The sequence below is a fragment of the Fringilla coelebs genome (assembly GCF_963513975.1).
Source record: "Fringilla coelebs genome assembly, chromosome: 11".
NCBI lineage: Eukaryota > Metazoa > Chordata > Aves > Passeriformes > Fringillidae > Fringilla > Fringilla coelebs.
Genome location: NC_140037.1, coordinates 11,514,230 through 11,538,499, shown reverse-complemented (window position 1 = coordinate 11,538,499; position 24,270 = coordinate 11,514,230). Strand labels below are relative to the sequence as shown.

Below are 24,270 nucleotides of genomic sequence, written 5' to 3'. Positions count from 1 at the left end.
TAACAGAAACATAAGTAATTTCAAAAATGACATTCAATATGTGACTCACTTTTATGCTCAGTAAAGGTGACACATTGCAGAGGAACAAAGCACAGAGCTGGCCTGGCTTTGGCTGTTTCCTGTTTAGTCAGGAATAGCTGTTGGAGCTGTGTTTATCCCTCACAGCACATCAGCAAACAGCAATCCTCCCTGAACATATCTGTCCAGTTGGTCCTGGATGTAAACACTGAAAAGTTCTGTTCTGTGTGACCAGTTTCAGGAACTTTTATGTAGGAAAGAGTAGGAGAACAGTTACTGTGTGAGGGCTGTCAGTAGGACTGGTGACCCTCTTCAGACTTTTCCTTTCAAACAGATGCACAGATTTGTCCACTAAAATAATGCTGCTTTGTCTTCATTCATTATTGTGCACAGCTTTTGTGCTCATCTCAGTGTTTTTTTCCTAGGGGCTTTCTACCCACACAAATGGCAAACATTTAGTAAATATTTGTTGAAGACTTCAAACATAATCTACTTTGAGAATTCAGATTGTTAGCTAAATTATAAAGGAATAGTCTGCATGCAATCATCAGTCTGACTCCAAGTAAACTGGGGCTTAAAGCAGGTCAAAGTCATAAATAAATTCTTAGGCTCAGACAAAGCCTTAGTCATTAACAAGAGCACAATTACTGGAAAAACAGTATTATTTGAATTTGAATTCCAAAATTGAAAGTGTTATTCATGAATTAATCTACAATTGGCAGAAAAAATAACAACAGTCTTCACTTTCAACAGCATCCTCCTTATCTCATGACTTTTATTAGAGAACTCTCCTGAAGTTTTTCCTCTACTGTCTGCATACCCTACCCAAAGGGAGACTGAGCTATGCCAGGGAGTACAACAGGAAAGATATAATAGCCCTATTTTGATGAACTAAAACCACTGCCTCACAGTTTATCTTTACTACTTTTGCAGGAATGTGATTTTCTGTTACTAGTGCTTGGCACCAAAGGACATCTACTGCCACCAAAATTGCTAGTAATAGACAGAGACCCAAGTCGATGTAAATACAAGTTTTAAGCAAGGGAAGACAAGCTACATTTTTTTAACCAAAACTACCCTTTGCAAGTCTTATTATATAAAAGCTCTCACACTGCATTTCCACCTGAAATCTACTAAGTTCAGTGTGTTTTAGGATTCCCCTTACTTTTTTTCTTTTCAAGTCAAGGGAGAAACAAATCACCACACATGACAGACCTGCAGCACTGCCTGCAGTGTCAATAGCTGTGGTGACCCACTGTAAGGGCTTTCTCCATTTATGCAGTGGAAAAGCTCCAAAAACCTCTGCCAGCAAACATTTAAGAAGGCAGCTGAATCTTTGCCTTTGCAAAAGAAGAATAACAAAATTACCCAAAGACAGGGTAACAGCTATGCCTAAGGTGACCATGCAGGGACAGCTACCAGCACTCCTGTAAAAAAACCTAAAGAACAAGCTGTTATTTTCAGCCCAAGGATGGAACACAATTGCCAAGGCTACTTATCTTCTGCAACTTAGGCAGAAATACTCAGGAATCTGCCTTCTCTTCTGCAAAAGCTCCCAGTCCATAACCCTCTCACCCTTCTAGGCAGGCAGCTGGGAATGAACCAAAGCTGATTCCCAGCACCTCTGCCATTTTACAGCCTTGGCCAGCTGTTCTTGCAAGGGCTTTAAAGACCAGGAAACTGCCACCCTGCTCACCATATAAAAAGAGGATATGCCCTCACAGCTTTGCTGTGCTTGGCCAAGCAGCGTGCTGGCAGAGCACACAACCCAAACCCCGGTAAAACATTTGCTTTACACAAAAGCAAGCTGAGGACAGAGAAGTGGAAACTGTCAGCTATGCCTGAATCAGGCACACAGCTTTACCTTTATGCAATGTGACTTTGTCTCATACTGAAATAGGGCACAGCTGAATTTGTAAATAGCCTAGTATTCACTCCTCTGTCCTTGTGTAAATTAAACAGGGACCTTTTGAACGACAATTCTGGTGTCCTCTGCAATCTCTTCTGGAGGCTCCACGTGGAGCCACCTTGTCAGCTGACTGAGATCTTCCAACTCCCATGCCATGAACCATATCCAAGATGAAGGCAACTTGTAGCCAGTGGTGAGATATGGTGACATTGAAATATGGAAGCATCTACAAGGAAAGATTTTTATAGCTACTTCTGTAACAATTCTGCATGATTTGGTGGCAATTTAAAAATTAACTCCATGGTAGAACTTCATTAGCATTGTTATCTTATAGAAAGCTTTCCTTTGAAGTGCAGTATTACATTAGTCATTTTGGGTTCAACTGTAACAGAATCTAATCTGGGCAGTTGCAGTCCTGACTATTAGCTGCTTTTATGATCTTGTAGATGTTTTTTGAGTTGAGCCTTAATAAAAAAGTGTTACAGTATAAATATGCACGTATTTCCTGGAAAATGGGTGCAGTCTCCAGTCCCATTTGTGTCACTGCCCATGAGCCAGCCATGTTCAAGGTCCCACTTGTACTTACACAGCAGAACTTAGCATGGCTCTAGCAGCTTCTCAATGAGAGTGGTTTTGCTGAGAAAACATAGCCCAAGCTTCCCTGCTAAATGTAATTTATTTTGTTTTTATTTGATTTTCCCATGTCACTCATGTCCTTGTTTTGCCACCTGCTCTATCTCAGTCAGCATGTAATTTATGAAACTCTGTAAGAAGGATGGAGACAATCTTCCTCTTACTGTTCAGTACAACATGAAGATAAAGTGATCCTGGGTACAGGAACGCAGCCATAGTATGGTTTCAAACTAGATCTGGGAAAAAAGTCTGACTGATTTGGTAGCATTGAGATTTCTAGGTAGTTTAAAATGTGCCCATTCATTTTTGCAGTGCAAAAAGTCACCGCCAAGAACAAATGGTTTCTTGAAGTTAACGAAAGGCAATCAGAAGGCTGCTGCTCCTGTTTAAGTCATCTGGAATTTTGCCACTGGTACAACAGCGCTGAGATTTCATGCTGGGATCTAAATGTGAATGACCAACCCCATGCCAGAGGGGAAGCCACACACCCTTTTTTGTTTTGGTAGGCTCAATTGCAAAAATAGTTAAAAACAAGACCATGCAAAAGTCACTCTGCCTCAAAGGTGAGATTTCCTGAGGGAAAAAAATAGTCCTGACTCTCCATTAGCAGTGATGTGTCATGACTGATTTTGGTGCAGATGCAAAAGAGGGCAAAGAAATGGATCTAATACATTTTTCAAAAAAACAGGACTTCCAGGCTTCTACTCAGATAATGTGAGTTGCCAAGTTTCTGCTGACCATGCTTAACAAACATGTTCTCTTTGCATTTGTCTGTGCCAAACCATGAACACTTAAAGTAATTCTAAATTTTATCTTGATAGTTATTTTTCTTTTTCTCATTCATACTCTGACTTATGTATGATTTATAATGTTTCTACTGGGAAAGTTTCATATGCAAGTAAGCTTTCCCTTGTGAAAGTTTGTACATTACCACTTGGAGGCATCTTTTTACTTTTACTATAGTAATATTTCCTACATCAATTTTAAACTTCATCATTACTGGAAATTGTCTAGGTAATAATTTTAAAGATGTTAAAGAGCTGCTGGTATTTCATGCAAAAGCCTGACAAACATTCCATTAAAAATTGTGCTGGTGATAATTCATCCAAAGGCACACTTTTCTAACCCCCTTCTTTTGTTACAGACTTTGCCACCTGAAGTTACACAATTTCTAAATACATAATTGGCCCCAGCTCCTCTTGTTTGTATTTTCCCCAGAGGAAAATGCTGAGTCAGACAGAGATAAAGAAAAAGAACCTTCTAACACAACTAGGCATTCATCGTGTTCAACCCAAGATAAAGAGGGTTGGGTTGCAACAGTCTTTGAAGCTTTCTTTTTATCAGAATCCTGTAAAAACCTTATATTGAGACTTCCCACAAATGGAAAAGAAATCGCCATTTTATTGGTACCAATGCAAGATCATCAGCCCCAGCTCATGTTGTGCAATGAGCAAAAATGAGATGGCAACAATGAGGAGCATAATTTTCACCCCACTGAAGACCTTTTTTTCAGACATTTTCTCCTCATAGTTACCCTTATTATTATTTGTTTTCAGTCACTATTCACTCACTGGACACAAAACATTCAACTTTTTATCTCTATATATTTTTACCTACCTATGACTTTCATAGGTATAACAAATTAGCTGCATTTTCATTCAGTTCTTTCACTAGCATGTTGAATTTAAACAGACAGTATTCAGATTACATGGATTAATTAGATGTTTTATTAAAAAAAAAACCCAGGAAAATGAGTTGCAGAGTATAATATAAAACACAGCAGGCTTTGACTTTCTGCCTGGAAGCTGTTTAAAAAAATAATAATAATTAAGAAGGAAATGAAGAGTACACTGTATTCTGTGCATAAATAAGAGATATTAAAGGCAAATATTTGCTTTTAGATTATGATGAACTCAGATTTACACCAAAAAAATGGACTTGAGATGTTAATTTAGCTAAATATGAGCTCTAATCAGTCATTCCTCCTGCATCATCTTCCATGGCTATGCATAATTATAGTAGAGGTGCTCATACTGTAACACAACCTTTCACTGTAAGCTACAGCCTGAGGATGTTTTCTCCCCTTATCCTTGAATCCCCTTTGCACAGCCCTAAGCCCCATCACACATTTAGAAGGAACAGTTCAAAAACTAGATGGAGTATAATAAATTAATCTGGACTTAGTGGGTGGATAAAAGGTCCAGCAGGGGTTTGTTACAGACCCTGGGGACAAGAAGAGAGAGGAAAATGGAATACTGCACAATGACATTAGTAAGGCAAACAGAGATAATACTCTGTGTGCATGTGTCTGTGTGTGTCTGCAGAGTGCTGGGGGAAGGGTGGCATCAGTATTCTCAGCCTTGAGTCATCTTAATGTAATAAGGATTGAATACTGCCAGCCTGCTTCCACAGAGCCAAGGAAGGAGTGTTCCTACATCCCTCCTTAAATTATCACACACCACCAAAGCACAGACACAAGAACTCTACAGCAAGAAGCAAACTGTTAGCAAGGCTCCATTCTGAACACTCCTGGGAATTGGAAACCTTTGTTCTCTGACCAGATCTACCCAGAGAAGGAAGGTGTGCACAGCCTGCATCAACTTATTATGGGAAAACTTCATAATAGGAGATGCAAGAAGGAAATTCTTGTGCTTTTGAATAACAGGCAAACACAAGTGTTAGACACCATAAACCAGGTTTGTCCTGATATATACTCTTACATATAGTACTAGTGCCATATCAGTGTCTAGAGGCAAGGTGGCAGCTGCACTGTGTTTGGCCCTACCACCTTTCCAAGGAAAGATTAAACAATAAAAATGCTTCTGTCCTACCCATAAGTTGCTAAATGGGCTCTCCTTCCCACACAGACTTGGACTTCCTAGATGCTATGAACCATCTTCAGGAAGAACATCAAGGTAAAAGTGTATAATTTCTTAAAGGAAACGTTTCAGAATGCAGAGAAGCACAAGGCAAACCAAAGTGCAAGGAAAGAAAGAGGGGGTTCAAATGGAATGAGAATTGCATTGTCAGAAGCCTAGAAACGAATGCGTTTGGAAAAGTAATTTCTGATGATCCATTTCAAATTTCTACCTAAAATATGAAAGGCATGAATGAAATATTCCTGTCTTGAATATATATATTCATCACAACTCAACATGCAATATGCACTTTGAAACTGAAATGAAAAAAAAAAACTAATGTAATTGTAAAACATGCCTAAATAGCAGCTGCTCTTCATTCCCTTTACCCACACCTACTGTAAGCAAGGGGTTGTCATAGCTCAGGCAACTTGGGTCATTACACATTATATCAATCATTACACATTATATCAAAGACTATAGATGCCAGTGCTTCCCATTTTAATTTTCCAGCAAAATTCTGGATGACATTTTCAGCCAAACACAAGGAGAGGGAGGGATATATTACACCTTCTACTCTACTGGGATCTGAGAAAACAAGTTGAAGTGCCTTCTACCGCTGCTTACATTGACCAGATCCCCTTCTCCAGCTCTCCTAGAGCTGTTGAGGAAAAGCAGGGACTTGAAGGAGGTCCTCCTGGACATCACTCATACTCTCCCCATGTCCACTCTCTTCTAGAACAACTCTCACAACACAGCAGACCTATGCTTTTTGAAGAGGAGCTTCCAATTTTGAGCCTAGCTTTAGTTTAAAACCATAATTTTTCTTGTACATTCTCTCAAAAACTGCATTTGCAATGGAATCTTTACAGTGCAAGAATTATGTGTGGTTACTGGCTTAATCTCTGCTGGATTCCCAATGGTCTCAATGGTATTTTTATCTCATGATCTCAGAACAATTTGGGATGTTGCACAACAACCAACAGTTCTGATGCAAATAAATGGTAGCAATGCAGTTTTTCAAGTTAAAAATCTGGATATGATGCTGGATTGACAACATCTGACGGGCTGAAGATTGTGAAAGAAACAGCTGCAGTAGAGTAAAGGATGTTACCCAGAAGAGCTAGAAGTTAAAATAAGCCCAAGGTTATCAGGTCTTCAGCAACATCTTACATATGATAAAAAATACAAAGCATGTAATTAACTGGACAGTGGAGAACATTTCCAGAACATGCAGAGAGAGTTCATTTGGAAGTCATAGCAACTTTCTTCATCTGCTGGGGCTGCATCTGTCAGTTGCCAGAAGGTACTCAATGCTGAGTATCTCTATTCCTGCAGAACTCTTACAAAACACAAAAAGAACACAAACAATGTTCCTCCTTTAATCTGTTTGTAAGTATGTTTTAGATAAAGCTATTCTGATAGTTTAAGACTATTTGTTCAGATTGCACAAGCTATTCAGTGCCAGAGTTATTTAAATCCTGGGAAGAGGTACTACAATAGATAGAAATGCTGTATGAATAGAACATAAATGATGATAATGGAAGGGCTGATTCAATAAATAGAAACTTTAAGCTGAAAACATGAATGAGAAGGCACTGGATCTCCAGCTCCACTGATGTGGAATGTGGAGGTCATAAAAAAATGAGGGCAAATGCTCCCTGTTGTCCTGCCTAGATTTATCCCATGCTCTGAAAACTGGACACTCTTGGATAAGCTACTGGAGCTGCCACCTCGCAGATGATACTTGATACTGACAATCTAATCATCTGCAGCACTTTTTGTAAAGATAGGGAATTAGCTGTAGTGAACTGGCCTCATTTCAGCCTGCATAATTACACCCTGCACACCTATGATTCCTTTGCCTTTTCTTAGGGGAAAAAAAGAACATGTTCTTCCCTTGCTGTAAGCCTTTTGCCTAGGAAATCTCAGCTATAGCTGCAATCATCTTGTGCTTAAGTTGATATCACACTGTTAAATTTCCAATGTACTTTGAGATCATTTATTCTAAATCTTAAGACTATTATTGCAGACATCTCAAAGGATTACAAATTCCACCCTGCATTTTCCAATAATGAGGCACGAAAGAGTAAACTGAGAGTTTGGTTTCTGATTCCACCCCCTTTTTTGCCCTGCCCATTTATATCCTTTGAAAACTGAAGTCATAACACTGTCAGAACATTTTTTTTTAGTGGTTTAATAAACATGACATGCTTGCACTTGCTTTGCATTTTAATAGCAATGCAGTGGCAATAAGACACTTCCACAAATATAATGCATGCAATTACATAGGGTTTTAAGGGCTAACTTTTTATCAGGCGTATATATACACACATACTTTAAAATTCTTTTGTTCAAAACCTAAAAATCCTCTCTCCTTTTTCACTTTCTCATTATGGGTACCTGACTGCCTTTCAGGTGGAATTTGAAGGGCACACACCACTTAGAGTTGTTTTGTGTGACTGTATCACTATGGTTAGCTTCAGTGGAAACTTTTCAACCAGAAGAGTACCTATGGAAGTGGTCACGTTGTTGATCCAACAATTTTGTTCCTTGAGGACAGTTCCAACACAAGGGATCTGCTCCCTGATCTGTACATATATATACAGTTCTGCTTGACTGTATTTGTAGTTTTCCTCTCCTGCCTTCTCTTAACTTCAGTGCTCTCCTACATTTCAGTACACACAGCAAAATGTACCTTGACTGTGTCCAGGCTGTGCTGCTGCCCTGGTGTGCTGTGCTTCAGTGTGGTGTGTCTGGTGCTTCTGACCAGCAGACAGCTGGACAGAACACTGAGGAGTGACCACCAAGAGCATCAGTGCTAAGAGCAACCATGGCCAAGAATTGTTAACACAAGAAGCTTGGATCAGGATTTTAAACTCCCAAAGTATTGTAATGGCCTGTCCAGGGTTTTGATTTGACCCATTTTAAATATCATGTGTCTATTAGGCGAGTAGACCTTCATTAACCTGCCCTGAAGTTCTTAAAAATTAAATTAAATCTCACTAGAAAAGATTCAAGTAGGAAAGGGGTAGTTTTAGTTCTCAGAGATATAACTTGCAATGGGTTATGCTTCTGATTTTGGGCCATCACCCCTCTCTCTCACGAGGCTCAGGGTGCTATTTCACTAATTTTTATTCAGAGGTAAATTGCATGACCAGGAATGAAATTAATTCCATAGTCTGGCTAAAAGTGCATTAAAATAAACAAGAGGACACATATTAACTTTAGTAGAATACCTACAACATTTAGCAGAGCACTATAGTTAACATAAGCCAAAATATGCACATAGTTTTAAAGGAAAAGCTTTAATATTCCATCCTATACTGACAGTATTTAATCTATGCTTATGCTAAGCAGCATAACTTTCTTTTATGTTTCAGATGTTAACATTCATAAATTTACCGTATAACATTGTATTTTGCTTTTGCATTAGGTTCAGCTAGACTGTTATCTTGACAAACATTTTCAAAGATTTTCTACTTACTAACTCAAGAGACTACAATCAGAATTTTTCTGCTACATACCTTCACTGGTCTAGGGATTATAGGCTTGAGCAACTTACATTGTATAATAAGCTGCCAAATGAGATGAGGTAAAACAGTAACTCCACAAAAGGATCTAATTCAGTGTACTTACTGTATGCTAGCATTAGTCAGTGATTAGGTTATTAAATCCTCTCTAATTATTATTTGAAGCTTTTCATAAATAGCTTTTTGCAAAATGGATCTTATCTAAAAATTTAATTTATTGGATGTTTACAGGCTTAAAAAAAGTGATTTTATGATATAAAGCCAGAATTACTTCCTTTTTAAATAAACCAAATTGGTGCTGTAATTGAGATGAGCATGCTATTTTTTTCACACAATAATCTGATATGGGACTTTCTTCTCTCAAGAGACTTGCTTGATCTGCTCTTTATAGACATTCAGTCTCTGTAAATATGCTTTTGGTTTCTTTATCAGTAATAGTATTAGACCTGAATGCTTCAGTATACAGTATAATGGGATATTAAAGGGCTTTCTGTATATGTTTTAGACAAGCTAGTCTAATAGAAAGCTAGTCTAATAGAGAGAAAATCACATTGCTTTCTTTCCCTTTTTTTTTCCCCTCTCTGTCATTGTTTGCCTTTTCTTCCTGCTTGTACTTTGCTACTGAACCATCTGACTATCTGTGTTGCCATGGGAAGGACTGCAATGCCATAAATTCAGAGAAGATAAGTTCCTGTGCTCGGGGTTTTTTTTTCCATTTTATTCTTAAACAATCATTAGCACGGGTTAGCTGCTTTCATAAGGGTGTTCTGGCACTAGAGGAGGATTGTAAAATATTCATTTCTGGAAAAGATACAGCAAAAACATTCTATTTGTTTCATAGAAAGGAACCAACCTACACAGGCAAAAATCCACGCTTCCCAACTTGTAGATACCTGACTACTGAGAGCTGAGCCAAATTATGGGCAGTCATCCATCTAGTCTTATGGTAGCTAATGTGAATTTCAAAAATGCTACAAAATTGAGTTAAAAACATGTTGAATCAAAAAAAAAAAAAAAAAGTGCTGGATGCCTCAGAGGATTTGGGATGCAATTCAGAGGTTTTAATTTTCAAATCACTGGTCAAACACCCCACAGGCTGAAATCTGCCACCCTCTAAAATCTCTGAAGTGTGGCACATCCAGAGGGAGCCCAGTGGCCTCAGCTCACTTGCCAGTGCCAGCTCTTCCCACTAGACAGAAGAGCTCCCTCCTACAAGCAGCCTCTCACTCACACTTGAAATGTACAGGCCAGAACACCTTCCAAAAGCAGCTCCTCCAAGTACCACTGTAAATAACAGACCTGGGTTTGTTCAACAGCAAACTCCTTGAGCCACAAATGAAATGTCTTTGGACAATGGAGCCCTCAAGTCAAATCTCCTCAAGTGAAAGGGAATGTACCACCTGGGCATGGCAGAACCACACACTGTAATGGGATCAAACTTCCTCATGTAAAGCCAGACCAAGTGCCTTTACAGGTCAGAGTAGGGTCCTGAGTGCTGAACACTGCAAGGGCCAGTCAGCATCACCAGGCCATATCCCCACATTACCTGCTTTTCCCATCCCACATCCAGACTGGCTGCTCACACTTGTTCCCTCAGGGTAAGTTCCAAAGCTCCAAACAGGCAAAATGAAGACCCTCACTGGAGCTTGGCAACAAACACAACCTGGCCCTACTTCTGTCACTGTATTAATCATCAGTGCTGACATGAGGAACAGCTCATTTTGACCAGCAAACAACAGAAATGTGATTCAGAAAAGACAGGGAAAGACGTGCAAGACTCAGGAAGCCGAGCACAGACTCACCATCCTGTCTGCAGCCACATGCTAACCTCACGTTCGGCTGATGGCTGTGTGCTGAGCTGCTCTGTTCAATATTTTGCATGTTGATTGGCTTGTTATTCACTTCTGCCTCTGCTGGAAGCCAGACTAACCTGTGGGGGAAGTGTGGAAAACAATTACAGTATATTGAAATGGTCATACAAGTGCAGTACACTGAACACTTTACATAATTTATTAGGTGTTACTACACGCACTGGCACTCACATGACAGAGATCTTAACAAGACCAACAAATAGGACAACATCTGCATTCCTGTAAGAACATTTGAGATGAAAATTTAACATTAAGCCAAAGCTGTACTTACTGCAGCACAAACACTGCAATCAAGTGGTCTGTCTTGACTTGTGATGTATTATGTCAACATGGTACAATTGCCAGAGTAAAACAGAAATATTCATTACAGCAGCAATTAATTCCTTGCTATTTTTGAAAATTAACAGTTAATATATTTTTCCAAACCAATTCAGTGCTACTCTGAATTTTCACGCATCGTTTCTTTATTTTTGTCCCTATTGTGCACACAAGGTCAATTTACTGGTAAATATAATTATTTTACAAACATAGCAAGCAGCAGCTATTATAAATAACAACTTATTTGCATATTTCCTTGTTTCTGAAGAGAACAGTGATGTTACAGGTCTGAAAATCTTTGCAACTCTGATATAGTGAGATACTGGTTTTAAGTAAATCTTCTGTTTCAGTAGGTATTCTAGTAAACATGCCATTTCTTAGATTAAAATCAGCAAGTAGAAGCTGGGTTTCAGATTTCAGAACTTGTCTCATTTGCATCTTCAAAATGGAATGGAACTGAAAGCTTTCAATCTTTATTGTTCAATGCCACAATTCTGTTGCTCTTTGTAAATGAAACGGAAAAGAGATGTATGTGAATATATCACACATTTCAGGGTAAATGAGTTTTTCAAATTGTAAATGAATATCATTGTTTGTAGTCACCTTCACAGCATTTCTGAAGTTGAAGCTATGAGCTGAATTCTGACTGAATTTTATGAAAGATTTGGGAAAACATGACTCACGAGATTTTAATACTGGCAGACAAAGACCCCTTTCTGACTCTATTTTTGATTTCCAGAGTCCCTTTAAATAAAGAAGATATTCAAGACTGAGGGACAATGGAGTACAGCTGCAAGGATAATTTCTTTTAAAATGAGAAATCAAAGGGCAGCACTCCTCATGTGCACTATAGATGGCAATCTCTTTGGCTGAATATCCAAGGACTGCCTGGTACTCACATGCTGTGCTGAAGCTGTGTGGCTAGAGAGGTTTTCCTAGACATATTTCTTGATGACAACTGCATGCTGTTGGATTTGTTTCCGTGGCTGTGAATTTGTGAGCCATGCATATTGTGTTCCACTTCACAAGAAAAAATATTTAGTGAGCTCATGGAAAGCAGGACACCTCATTTCTGCTGATTGGGGTAGATAGGGTGATTTGGAGGTTCACACATGCTGAGCTTCAGGCACTTTGAAAAAACTACATCGGGCAAATTTGAGATTTATGCCCCAGCCCCAATGCAATTCATGTGTTGGGGTGTCCTACTGAGACCCACCAATGGGAGCTGACAGCTGCAACCAGTGCACTGGAAACATTTTGGAGCTTGCTGTAAAGAAAATAGAGCAGTCTTCGCCTAGCAGGGAGAAAAATCGATGAGTCGGCACTTGGCAGTGGTGACCAGCAGGAGGATGCTTCTGATGAATGCTGAGTCATTGATTTCCCTCCCTGATCAGCAGCAGCTGCTCCATTCACACTGCAGAGCCTCCTCGCTGCGACCACACGTGTCAGCAGCCTTTACTGTCATTAAAGCAAGAGGTATCAGCTGACACGACACCCAATTTATGTATTTTTGGTTTCACTAGCGCTACCTCACAATTTCTAAGTTCCTTCTCAGCTAGGGTGCCTAAAAAGACATTGATAACAAGGCAGGAGATCCAACAGCACAGGCAGCTCACAGGTACAGGCAGTATTTGCATGACAGATGTGTGAATGTCACCCAAGCCTTTGGTTTCTTTTCTCACCAGGAGGCATAAATTTCATAAACTCAGAGCACAGTCAAGCAAAGAGGTTAAGACATCATCTGAAAAGATAGGCTGCAAGTCAGCACAAAGCTTACATGTTTAAAAGCAGACATATATGTAAATATGCAGATGGACTGGGCTCTGCTTATGTGCCATGCCCTCTGTGTATGGTATAACATGGTACAGCTGAAGACCAAAGCATAATTTAGTTGGCAATTTTATGACAGTAAAAAGGCAACAGGTAAAACAGGTGAGACTACAGTGAATGACTACAATGAAAGTGTAGTCAGAGCAGGTTATTACAAATCTCAGCATTTGATGAGGATGTATATATTTCTTAACATGCCCCATCATTTGCTAGATTGTTTACATTGCCATAATTATTACTTAAGAAGCTAATGTGTTTGTATATCTGTTTGAATTGATCTCTAAGGAAGCAGTTTACAATAAGAGAAAAAAAGAAGAGAAGGGGCTGTCATGAGATAAATGCTGTTTCTCAGGATTAAAATCGACTGAAATACACTATTTATAGTCAGGCACTTCACTGCTAGTAGCAATGCTGAGCCTCTACATTTCAGGTTCCATTCACTGCAGAATATGCATGACTTTGCCTCAAAAACACTCACAGAAAAAGTCATAGGTCAGGCTTCTGTGCTTGAACTGGTATTTTAGCAAAAGCTCACGTGGCCAGCCACAAACCCATTCTCCCTTAACTCTACGGGTGCTCGTCCTCTGAGAAAGAGCCTCCTCACCACAGTGACAAGCCTGGATTCAGGAGAACCCATCACTGGCAAACTGTATTTTCCTAGTTAATTCAGCTGCAGATTGAAAATTGATCTTTTCTAGCTTGCTCCCTGCTTTCATAAGGCACAAGTCTACTTAATTTCTTTTGCTTTTTCAAGCAAGCCTGACCTGGCTTCAGTGAGTCCTTGTTAGAGCTGCATGAACTCAGTGGTTTTAGTTTAGATAGATTTTTGGGAAGTGTACATCAGTTACAACATCCACTCAGGTCGGAGTGTTTTTTGAGTTTATGAGCTCTAAAATTTAAGATAAGCATCACTGCCAGCACCTTTCCTTTGCCTTATCTCCCTGCATTTCTGAAAGCCTGCCTTCACTCTGCTGTGCCTGGGGCAGCTGAGCAGGCTCCTCCTCATACCAGTGGTTGCATTAGCACAGAAGCTTTCAAGGATAACTGCTGCTCCTCAGGGAGCCCCAGAATAGGAGCAGGCAAGAGTGCTCTCATTCTTTTATTCCTTCACACATCTGGGGCCTGAAGTGTCTTAGGCTGTGCTAAAAATCTGCTAACTTAAGAAACAAGTCTTTGAAATCAGATTGTCAGCTATATTGCAGGTAATGAGCTGTGCAACTTCTGAAATCATACACGTATCACTTTCTTTAAAACTGTTGACCAAGGGTATGAAAAATACAAAACAGAAATAGCAAATGAATTCAAAAGTATAATGTGACCCTGTCTCATGTCTGAATTTCTTTGGTATGATCCACATGGACAGAAATGACTTGCACATTAGTAGTTGCCACTGATGCAAGTAGCAGTGTTCTTGTAGTTCTCCATTTAGTTTGCCAGTGATTTTAGTTAAATCCTAACTTTGCAATCTGAACGCCAGGTTCTGGTACTGACTGACAACCAGGTGACAAGGAAGAGAGGAGGAATCAAATGAAAAATAAAGAAAATGACAGATACTAAATAATTTCATTATTGACTGAAAATCAAAGAACACTCTATTCAGGGCAGAATTCAGAGAGAATAGAATACTTGGTGTGTAAAATGTTTTTAAGTCCTATAACCCTGATCAGAAGGGGACATGCTACCCATAAATAATGAATTTCCAATACATATTATGCATATTGGGACACATAGTCCAAGTTTTCAGTAACAAGAAGTTCCATTAAATAGATGTTCCAATGAACAAGATTCTGCAATGTTTAGATCATATCTGACTAATAAAATTAAAGATTTAGACATAATTAATATAGATCCAGACATTTACTTAATTAAAATGAACAGGGTAGAAAGAATTGATTATACATTTCCTTATGAATGAAAATAAACATACAAATTAGTGTTCTTCTAAAGATAATATATAACTCAAATACTTTGATGATATAAATCTCACATTATTTTTAATGTAAGATTGCTACTGATCAGAAAAAATGTATGTCATTACAGTTGGTCAGTCAGATTGTCCAGATCAGCATATGAGTTGATGGAACAATGACAATTTACCATATCTGAGAATCTGCTCATTATCTTCAACCAATGAGGAACACAGAATCAACATTTGTAAAGAGGAACAGTTCCTTAGAGACACTATCAAAAAAAAACCTTTCAGATGAAAAATGAAAATCAAAGATAACACTGCAAAGGCTGTCACCATAACCAGTACTCAAACAGCTTTCATATATGTAAAGGAAGAAAATTTATCTGAAAATAAATTCAAAAAAGGCTTCCCATAATGATGTGAAATTTTGCGAAGGGGTTTAAAATTTATCTTGAGCTCTTGAAATCAAATAAGATCCTTGAAAATAGACTTGATCTAGATGGGGTAACATTTGGAGTCATTATATTGTGTGTATCCCTTTCTGTTACATTCCTGAAAATAAAATCAGAGTATTCAAGAACAGCCCCAAATAGGCTGCCTTTTGGACACAGAAGACATTCTTAAAATATATTCCAAAAACTCTCAAATGTTCAGAGAAACAGCTGTTCAATCTTATGTCATATCACTACACCATTCTTGTTGCAAAAGATAGAGACCTTGCATAATCAACATATTTTCCTGGCATGGTCTCCTATCACTCCTGTTCTCACTCTCTAACGTAGCTGCTGCATTAGCAGCACTTCTGTTTGACCACATATGCTGAAGATTATTTTCTAGAATAGACATTCACAGTCAAAGCTTCATGAATACTGCTGGTCAGAGCTGTCAGGACCCTTTTTCACAGAAGACATAGTTTTAGTTTTAAAGACATCTGGTCAATATTTGTAAAAGCTTGTAGATTGATTTGATGATGTGGGACTAGAACTCAACTGATAAACTGATATAATTGTAATATACTCTGCAGAGATATGCTGAATTAACATCAGTACAAAATATGTCCCTAAAAACTACAATATAGGAAGACATTAGGCAGGTATGCATCTTTTAGAAACTGATTTAAAAGTTCACTTTAAAATCTTCACTTTCCCTAGATGCAACTTGGGGATACTCTAGGTCTTAAGCAAAGCTATTTGAAGGTAATGTCCTAGTGCAGATAAGAACTGAATTTGGCTCAGTGTGTTTTCACTGGATGTGCTCCACCCTGTAGAAACACCTCTTCCAGATCAGTTTGACAAAAATGTAGGACAGAGATCAGACAGTACTAGTTCATTTTTGCTCACTTTTTAAAGCCTTCCTTGCAAGCATCTTTTCTCTCTCTCTGTGTGTATGTGCATGTGTCTACCCCTCCTCTTTCATTTCTTTTCTCTGTAGGGCATCGAAAGTGCTTTTCAGGTGGGAGGGCAGCAGTGTAAAATTGACTGCCATTCTAGTCAATTTGCTTCAGCAGCCATTCCATGTGTAAAGCACTTTATACAGAAGGAAGCTTTTTAGACATGAAGACCAAGAAATCTATTCTTTTACAGCCACGAAGTCCCTGTGAAATCAGAGGTTTTGAGAACTCATGCGAGGATAGAATTTGGCACGAAACCCACTGGAAAAAAAAAGCCCATTAAGATCTTGCAATCTGTTTCCCCTTGTTTTTCTTATTAGCAGAAGAAAAATAATTTGTTCTAGAGAAGAATGTCTTTACCCAGGAACTTCAAGCAGGCTGTACACAGTACCACTGGAGCACTTTCCACTGACTTCTACTGTCTGAAACCAAATTTTAGCTTTATTTTAAAATCAAATAGAGCCTAGAGAAATACAATTATCTGTCTACATCCAGCTTGTGTGTCTCATGCTTGGCTGAGTTGGTATCATCCAGTGATAAGTACCATCCATTTCAGTTCTTCTGGTGTTTACTGTTTTTCTATGACCTTACATAACTTTTACTTAACTCAGTATTTAAGCTGTAAAGGCTGTAACCACCTTTAACCACTTTCACTTAATATGTTGAGGCCTGGTTTTGAGGACAGACACAATTGTTCTTGTTGCTGTTGATCTGGAAGGAAGGAAGGTCATTCTCACTGAAAACATGTGGTTGCTACTTGACATAGGAAAACCCAGCAGCCTTCCACATGGCCAGGACAACATCAGACCAGTCAGATGTTTAGTGTAACACACAAGTCTTTTAAAGACAAACAGTCTCACTGATTCTTTCTCAAAAATGCTTCAAAGCCATCATTTAGGAAAAATCCAAAACAACAACTAGTTGCCAAGTCCATCATGTAATCCCAATTATGGAAAGTCTGCTACTAGCAACCCAGAAAGTTGGCCAGAGAAACAGTGGGCCAACCTGCATCTCAAAAATATGGATCTGGCCTCAGGAGGCTTTCTGAGAGTGATTTAAACCAGTCAGGGCCAGCCCAGGGCAAGCAGAGAAACAAGTCTCCTGAAGAGGCTCCTAAAGCCTCTTGTTACAGGGCAGAGAATGCTACAAAACAGGAAGGAACTTCAAGAAGAAATGTTGATGCTACCCCAAGACATCCTGAACTATATCCTTCTCATTCCAGACAGGCACTTTTTCTAACCTCAGCTTAATGAAAAAGGTAATGGTTCTACAGTAATTTGTGTTTATTGTCAAAAAAAGCTTTTGCCTAAAGCCTAGCAAAACATTTTATTTTATGCTTGAATCACTCACTCTGTCCACAAGGCTATTCCCTTTGGCTTTACACCAGCTGTCTTCCTTATTTGAAGACTCCTAATCATGTTTCTACTCAGTGTTTTCACCTCTAGTCCAAACAACCCTCTTTTCTCATAGGTTGCTATATTTCTCTGTTCTGGTGCACATAAGAATTAAACCTTACCTTAGCTTAGAACTTTTTACAGCTGTAAAAGAGAAGAAATACTTCATTCATTTTGCAGACTGTACTCCTGTTTTAAGAACTCAAAATCCTCCACTTTTTTTACACTAGTATGGCATTCCCCATTCATGTTCAAGCTGTAGACAGCTAAAACCCTTAATTCCTTTCCTTTATGACTGTAAATTGGTTGGTTGTTTCTCACTGAGCTGATTCTATGAATGACTCTTCTTCTCAAAGTACAGAAACTGGACTTATTTTAATTGCATCCTGGGTTTTTTTTCATACCATCTTTCTAATTTTTAAAGATCCCTTGAAATTCTAATCATGTTCTCTTCTATACCTGGAGTCTTCAAAGCTTTGTGGTATATCTGCATATTTAATATGAACATTTCTTATCCAATCAATGAAGTCACTAATGAATATTTAACAGTATCTGGTTCAAGACAAATCCATGTGAAACTACATTTGATCTATACTTTCCTATTTCCAGCAAATCATTGGTTAACTATTCTTTGACTTTGTTTTCCCATCTCATTTTGCTACTACTCCATAGTAGTCTTTTCTAGATCTTGTTTTTCCAGCTTGTTTAAGACAATGTTATGTGAAACAAGAATGCTTTAAAGCATCTCTAAAGTTAAGATCTACAGCTTCAAGAGATATCAGACAGAAACACAGTTCATAGGCTTCTAAGTAGCTTTGCACCTGCAAAGAGCCCTTCCTGAGCAGTTATACACCCAGAGGGTGTGACCCCTTCACTTGCCCCAACTTTCTCCCACTGTAAAAAAATCATATCCAAGGGGAAAAACCCCATTGAGCTGATACAGAAATTCATGGAGTTTGGAGTGGTATGAAGTATGGAGATCAAGTTATAAAGGTATGCTGTCTCTGAGCATTCCTTCATACCCTGGAAAAAAATCATATAACTAAAGATCCCCATTCCCACCTTCTAATTGTGGAGGGGTTCTGCAGGTATGTGCAACAAAAGCTATTACCTCCCAACCACTTCTTCCAATCTAGCCAGTTCCATCAGTTTTACTTCCTTCACCACTACCAGTGCTGGAGAAAGGGAGTATCCAGACCCAGACTTGTGTACTAGCTTGGCCCAGCTGGGTGATCAAAGGAAGGAATGTTGGCCTGAATTTCCTCAGTTACATGCATTACATTAGGCCCTTATCATTACTTTGATGTCAGTTTTTGTGGTTTAATTATATGCTAAGATGTATTCTTAGGTAAGCCAGGAAAAGCTGTCCTTATGACTCAACCAGCTACTTTTTGGCCAGCTGACTGTACATTTAATTAACATCCTGGGCATCAGTTCTGCAGTCCTACCCCAGGCAAATCTCCCATCAAAGTGAATGGGAGTTACCATCTGTGCAGGGCTGAGCAGAGAGTCAATAGAACAGCACTACAAGTTTGGGCAAACAGTCAATCTTTATAAATTTTTAAAGCTGTTAAAGTTGTTTTTAGATTAAAATATTCCTTTTAGTTTGAGGAGACTAGTTTTTTCCTTAACTAGTGCATTTGAGTAATTTCTAAGTCAGATGTTGGTGAAAACATTAAGAGAGGTCTTTTGTACTCAGTCTTTTCATTTGTATTCCCTTCCTTGGTGTGGGGACATTTGAGCATGGTGCATCTCACAGAAGCAGTGTACGTGTACCACGTCAAGTGCATAGGAGAAAAGATAGATAATTGTGCATTTAAAACTTCAGGTTGAAAGGTACACTCCAGTCAACGGCAGCAAACGTGAAGGTGTTTAATATTTAGCAGTAGGCTAACATTTCACCCATTGAGCTTCATGGTAAATCTGCTCTCAATTTCACAAAAAAAAAAAAAAAGTCAATTCTCAATAGTTCTGAAGCACTGTACCAAAATTTCAAATTCTGCTACTGGATAACCTTAATCAAAAATACGTACTATAAAATCAAATAAGTGAAGGGTCACGACCATTTGGATCTTTCACAACACTGACTTTAAGAGGCAGTATAAGAACACAAACAAATCCATGACGGTATTAAAGACTTTGGAAAAAGCTCAGTGGGATTTAGAAGAGCTGAATCCCATGCTAACCTCTACCTTTCCCAATTCATTCTGCTTTTGCTGTTACCAAGGACACAGCTTCCACAGTGGTGCTGGGTCCCTTGTTCAACTCTGCTCATCTCAACTCAACCTCATCCCTCAAAGACTTCCAGACTTCCCACACCAGTCACAGCTCTGCCTCACTTCTGAGTTGTCTTGAAGACAAGAAGGTGCCTCACTGGCTGAGAGGAACAGAGGAGCAGCAGAGCTTGCCTCAAGCACCAAGGCACTGCTCTGGAGCTGCAGTAGAAGGGCTGGAGCAGCAGACAGCACTAATGCTTGAGGGGGACAGAAATGGGCTGAAGACCAGAGAACAGGATAGAGCACTTCAACTGCAGCATTAGGACAGCCCAACCACGCTGTGTATTCAGCATGTCTAATGCATATGTTGTATGGGGATCGTCCAATGTGTTTGTTTTAAAAAGCAGGTGAAATCCAAAGACCCTGCCAAACTCAGAAACGTGATTTACATTGAAACAATTTGTCATGCTTTGCCTCAAAAGGCAATAACCTTAATTTGGCCCCCAACCACAATGGCCACAAGAAGTAGCAGTAAACTGCATCTGTGATTCAGGAAAGAGTAAAAACTATAAGAAAATCAGTGATGGACCAAAAATATCCGCACTGGAAGCATATATACATTGTATCTCACATGTCTCACAGAAAGGCTGTTCTTTGGCAGAAATAACAGACACTGGTTAATTTTGTGGAACAAGAGACAGAAGAGATTTTTTTCAAACTGAAATGATCAAAGAATAAATTTAGGTTTCAGTTTTCTCTGTATTGTGTTTAATTAGGGCAGGGGGAAATGGGGAGGTGGGGGGAGGAGAATTTAAGAATCTAGTTGTCCTTAAAGAAGGTTTTCAGCAGTGAACAGTGCTGGGTAGAAATCTATCTTGCACTTGTCACATCTATATTAAATTATCTACTTTTTTCATTTTACAAGGGAAGACGTGAGCAGAACATTACTCAGCTGTCAGGATACAGGGCTATGCTGCTGAGCAGAGTAAAGTGAATATATTCTACAATGCTGCAAATCCAGCACAAAGGTACCAGAGGAGGGATTTGTGTCACCAGTTTTTCCTCCTGTGTTCCTGGAAGGCAGTTTTCAGTAGGCTTTGTTTTGACTGCTTTTTGCTATGATGATATTTAAACACAATCAACAGCCCTTTCTTCTGTAAAAATAGTGTCTCCCGACTACAATGTTACAGATAAGGACTGGAAAAATATTTTTAGCTTTCATCAAATACAAACTGACCAATGTAAAGCCACTATGATGACTTATACAGATCCTTGCCTAAATACCAAAGGGTACTAAAGAACAATCCTTGCAACTCAGTTTTTGCTACACTTTGCATGAATTTTGGCATATCAGAAAATCAGGAGGTTATAAGAGCATTAAGAACATACTAAGAACATTATAGACATATTTGTGCTTTGCTAGACTATATATATGATACAACAAAGAAGACCACAGACTTTCCTGATAATTCCCCACTTTTATCTTGAAATCTGACTTCATGGATCTTAGACTTTGCTGTAATCAATTTTTCCACTTACAGGAATGAACATGTAAAAGAGAGTCTTACAGTCCTTGCAAGGACAATTTTAGACCACAGAGTGGCAAGACTTCCAGAGTTCAAAAAATGCCAGAAAGTTAAACCTCAGTGACTGAACTGTGACTGTAGAGGGTAGACTGGGAATATGCTTGGGAATAGCTAAAAGTTATATTATAGAAAAATAAATACTGAAAACTTAGATAGCTCCTGTGCCTATCACTTCCTTCCAATACATTTGCATGCCAGCAGTGCTTTTTATGACATTTCCCTGACTGTCAAGGTAGTACTGTACTTCTGGGTATGGCAAGAAGTTGAATGAGAGCTCTTTTATGTGACAAAGTTGTATATAATAAAAATAGAAAGTCATATTACAGTGTGCTAGCAACTTTTCAATGTATGCATGTACTCAGTATACTGCAGAGTAACCTCCCTTTATGTTTAGTACTAGCTGAGAATATCAGAACATAATACTAATCAGCTAGTGCTGTCCACATTCAAAGCCTAATATACCATACAGCTCATCAGACAGAAAAATTGCAGAAGACAAAAGAAAAGAAGAAAAAGCAAATTTACTAAATAAGCAAGCAACCACAAAGGCAAAATATCAAATACCAACCCTGAGACATTTTCCATAAAAATACAAACACCCCACCTCTTAACTCTGTTCCTAACTCCCACCCTGGTGAGTCATTGTGCACAAAGAGCTGGACATTATTTGTTTGCCAAGAACATGTTTAATCTAGAATCTGCAGACTGACACCAGAGATGCAAGAGATGCATACAATGCACTTCCCCAGCTCATTTTCAATAGGGGAAAACACCAAATCAGCTGCCAAAACAAGTGCAAATCTTCAGTGTCATCAGAAAGCGCTGAACTTAGACTATGCCGTCTGTCTCGTCTGCTCAGTTTCGTTTCCCCTCTCACAGATTTCTTTCAGCAGTTGCACTTCATGTGGCATTGGGTTACACAGAAGCCTGCTCAGCTCTTGTTTGATCTTGTTTGTTTACCTTAGTCATGTTATAAACACTAAATCTATTTTCCAGCTTATGACAAGTGTGTCCATTATTCTTTCTTTCCAGCATCCTAAGCATCCTTAATGCCAGCGTCAGAAATGCTGCTGTTTTCTAGTTTCCATTTTCTCCTTTGACAGAAACAGCTACAGAGTTTTATGGATAATTTGGCTTCTAAAGTTCACCAAGCTTTTGCATTTCCTTACTTGTATGCTGGATATGGAAACAAATACAATTTTTAGGTTTTTTTTCTCCCCAACTACTTTTGTGGAATGAAAAGGCTAATTGACAATCTGAGCCCCAACTATGTAATTTACCTCAGCTCGGGCTAAATTGTGGCAAAATACCTTGAGAAAGAAAAGTAGGAGGCAACAGATCTCTACCTCCACCAAATATTTTTGCTAGGAAAAAATAAACTTCCATCTTTCCAATTAACTGTAAGCCAGGAGTGTCCAGGCTGATAGCCACTCCCTTGAGAGGGAGTTAGTCTGAAAACACTGCTGAACCACCCCATGAACGAGTTTCTGGAACAACACTGCCAGTGCATCCCTAGACCACCTCCAGTTTCCACTTGTACCACCGGCATATCTCATGGCTGTCTGCCTTTCAATATTTTTCATTTAGCTGTATTCCAAAACTGAGAAGCAATATTTTCCCTTAAAACAAAGGCAGAACTTACCAGAACACTGTTTGATAAAAAGAACATTCTTCTGTGCTGCTGAACATCCTGCACTACTAATAAATTCATAATGAGAATAAAAGGTGTTCAGCTTAGTGGGGAAAGGATAGATCCTTGTACTCCTTATAAATATAGATACATATTTTACAAAGATCATTTATAAGTCAGACTTAATACCTCTTTGTGTCTCAGCATATGTCACAGTTGAGCCAGCTATGCTACACAGAGTGCCACCACACCGCTTTGGACAGCTTCAAGCATCTGCCCTTCTTCTTCTTTGCCCAGCCTTTTATCCCCTCATGTTGATGCACTGCACCTGTGTGCCCTCTGCTCCCTTGGGTGGTTGGTCAGTGCCCCTGGGCACCCATTGCTGTCTGTGCTGCTCACAGCTGTGCCCACTGGGGATGAGGCTGGGCCAGCCCCCCTCCCAATTACCACAAACTGTGTGCCTACATCTTTGCACCTTCTGTAGGAGAATATTGGAGGCAATGAAGAGGATGTAATTAGTCTTCATGCCATTTGAGGAACCTCCTATCTACACTTACTGTGAGACTGCTAATAACCAGCATTCTAAAGAAAGAAGTGGCTTTATCTGCTTTGGAGTACATTTCTATGTTTTAGGGTATTTCAAAGTCACACAGCAACATCTCATTCCACACTGACTCTGACTTCTGTGGCAGCAAGAACTGGACTCTAAGATACTGCCCAGTTTGAAGAAGCAGAAAACTTTTTCAAATCCTGCTCTCTGAAATATATGAATTCAGGTCTTTCTAGTCCTTTATACCACAGAGCCACTGGAAAGCAAGAATGCTATGGATCTTCATTATTAACCTTTTGCCCAAGATGCTTTCCTCACTATTTGATTTTTCTTCCTTTCCATGCTTTTGTTTGGCTTAAGAGGTTCTGCAGCAGCTGCTGGAATATGGATGCCCAGGACCCCTTATGGCATTATCAAGTGTTGTGCTAAAGCTCCACAGGCTCATGTGACAGTAATTCCCCCCCCCCCATGCTCATACACTGTGTGGATCTGTCTTGACATCCACCCTAAAATTTCCCAGAGCTTCCCTTCAAGACCTCAAGGGAGATATCTTTACAGTTCATGTGCCTTATCACTATTATTTTCAAACAATGTGGAATGTGGAAGTAAATGTCCTGTCCTC

The 24,270-nt window shown here is 39.1% G+C and overlaps 1 protein-coding gene across 1 annotated transcript in view; it reads right to left on the bottom strand.

The window, feature by feature from the left end:
- MAMLD1 (mastermind like domain containing 1) overlaps positions 1 to 24,270 on the bottom strand; it is a 243,929-nt gene that overhangs the window by 165,077 nt on the left and 54,582 nt on the right. The window contains exon 3 of the mRNA XM_084212749.1: positions 10,754 to 10,881. The gene's annotated coding sequence lies outside the window, so the exon portion shown is untranslated. The remainder of the gene's footprint in view (positions 1 to 10,753; positions 10,882 to 24,270) is intronic.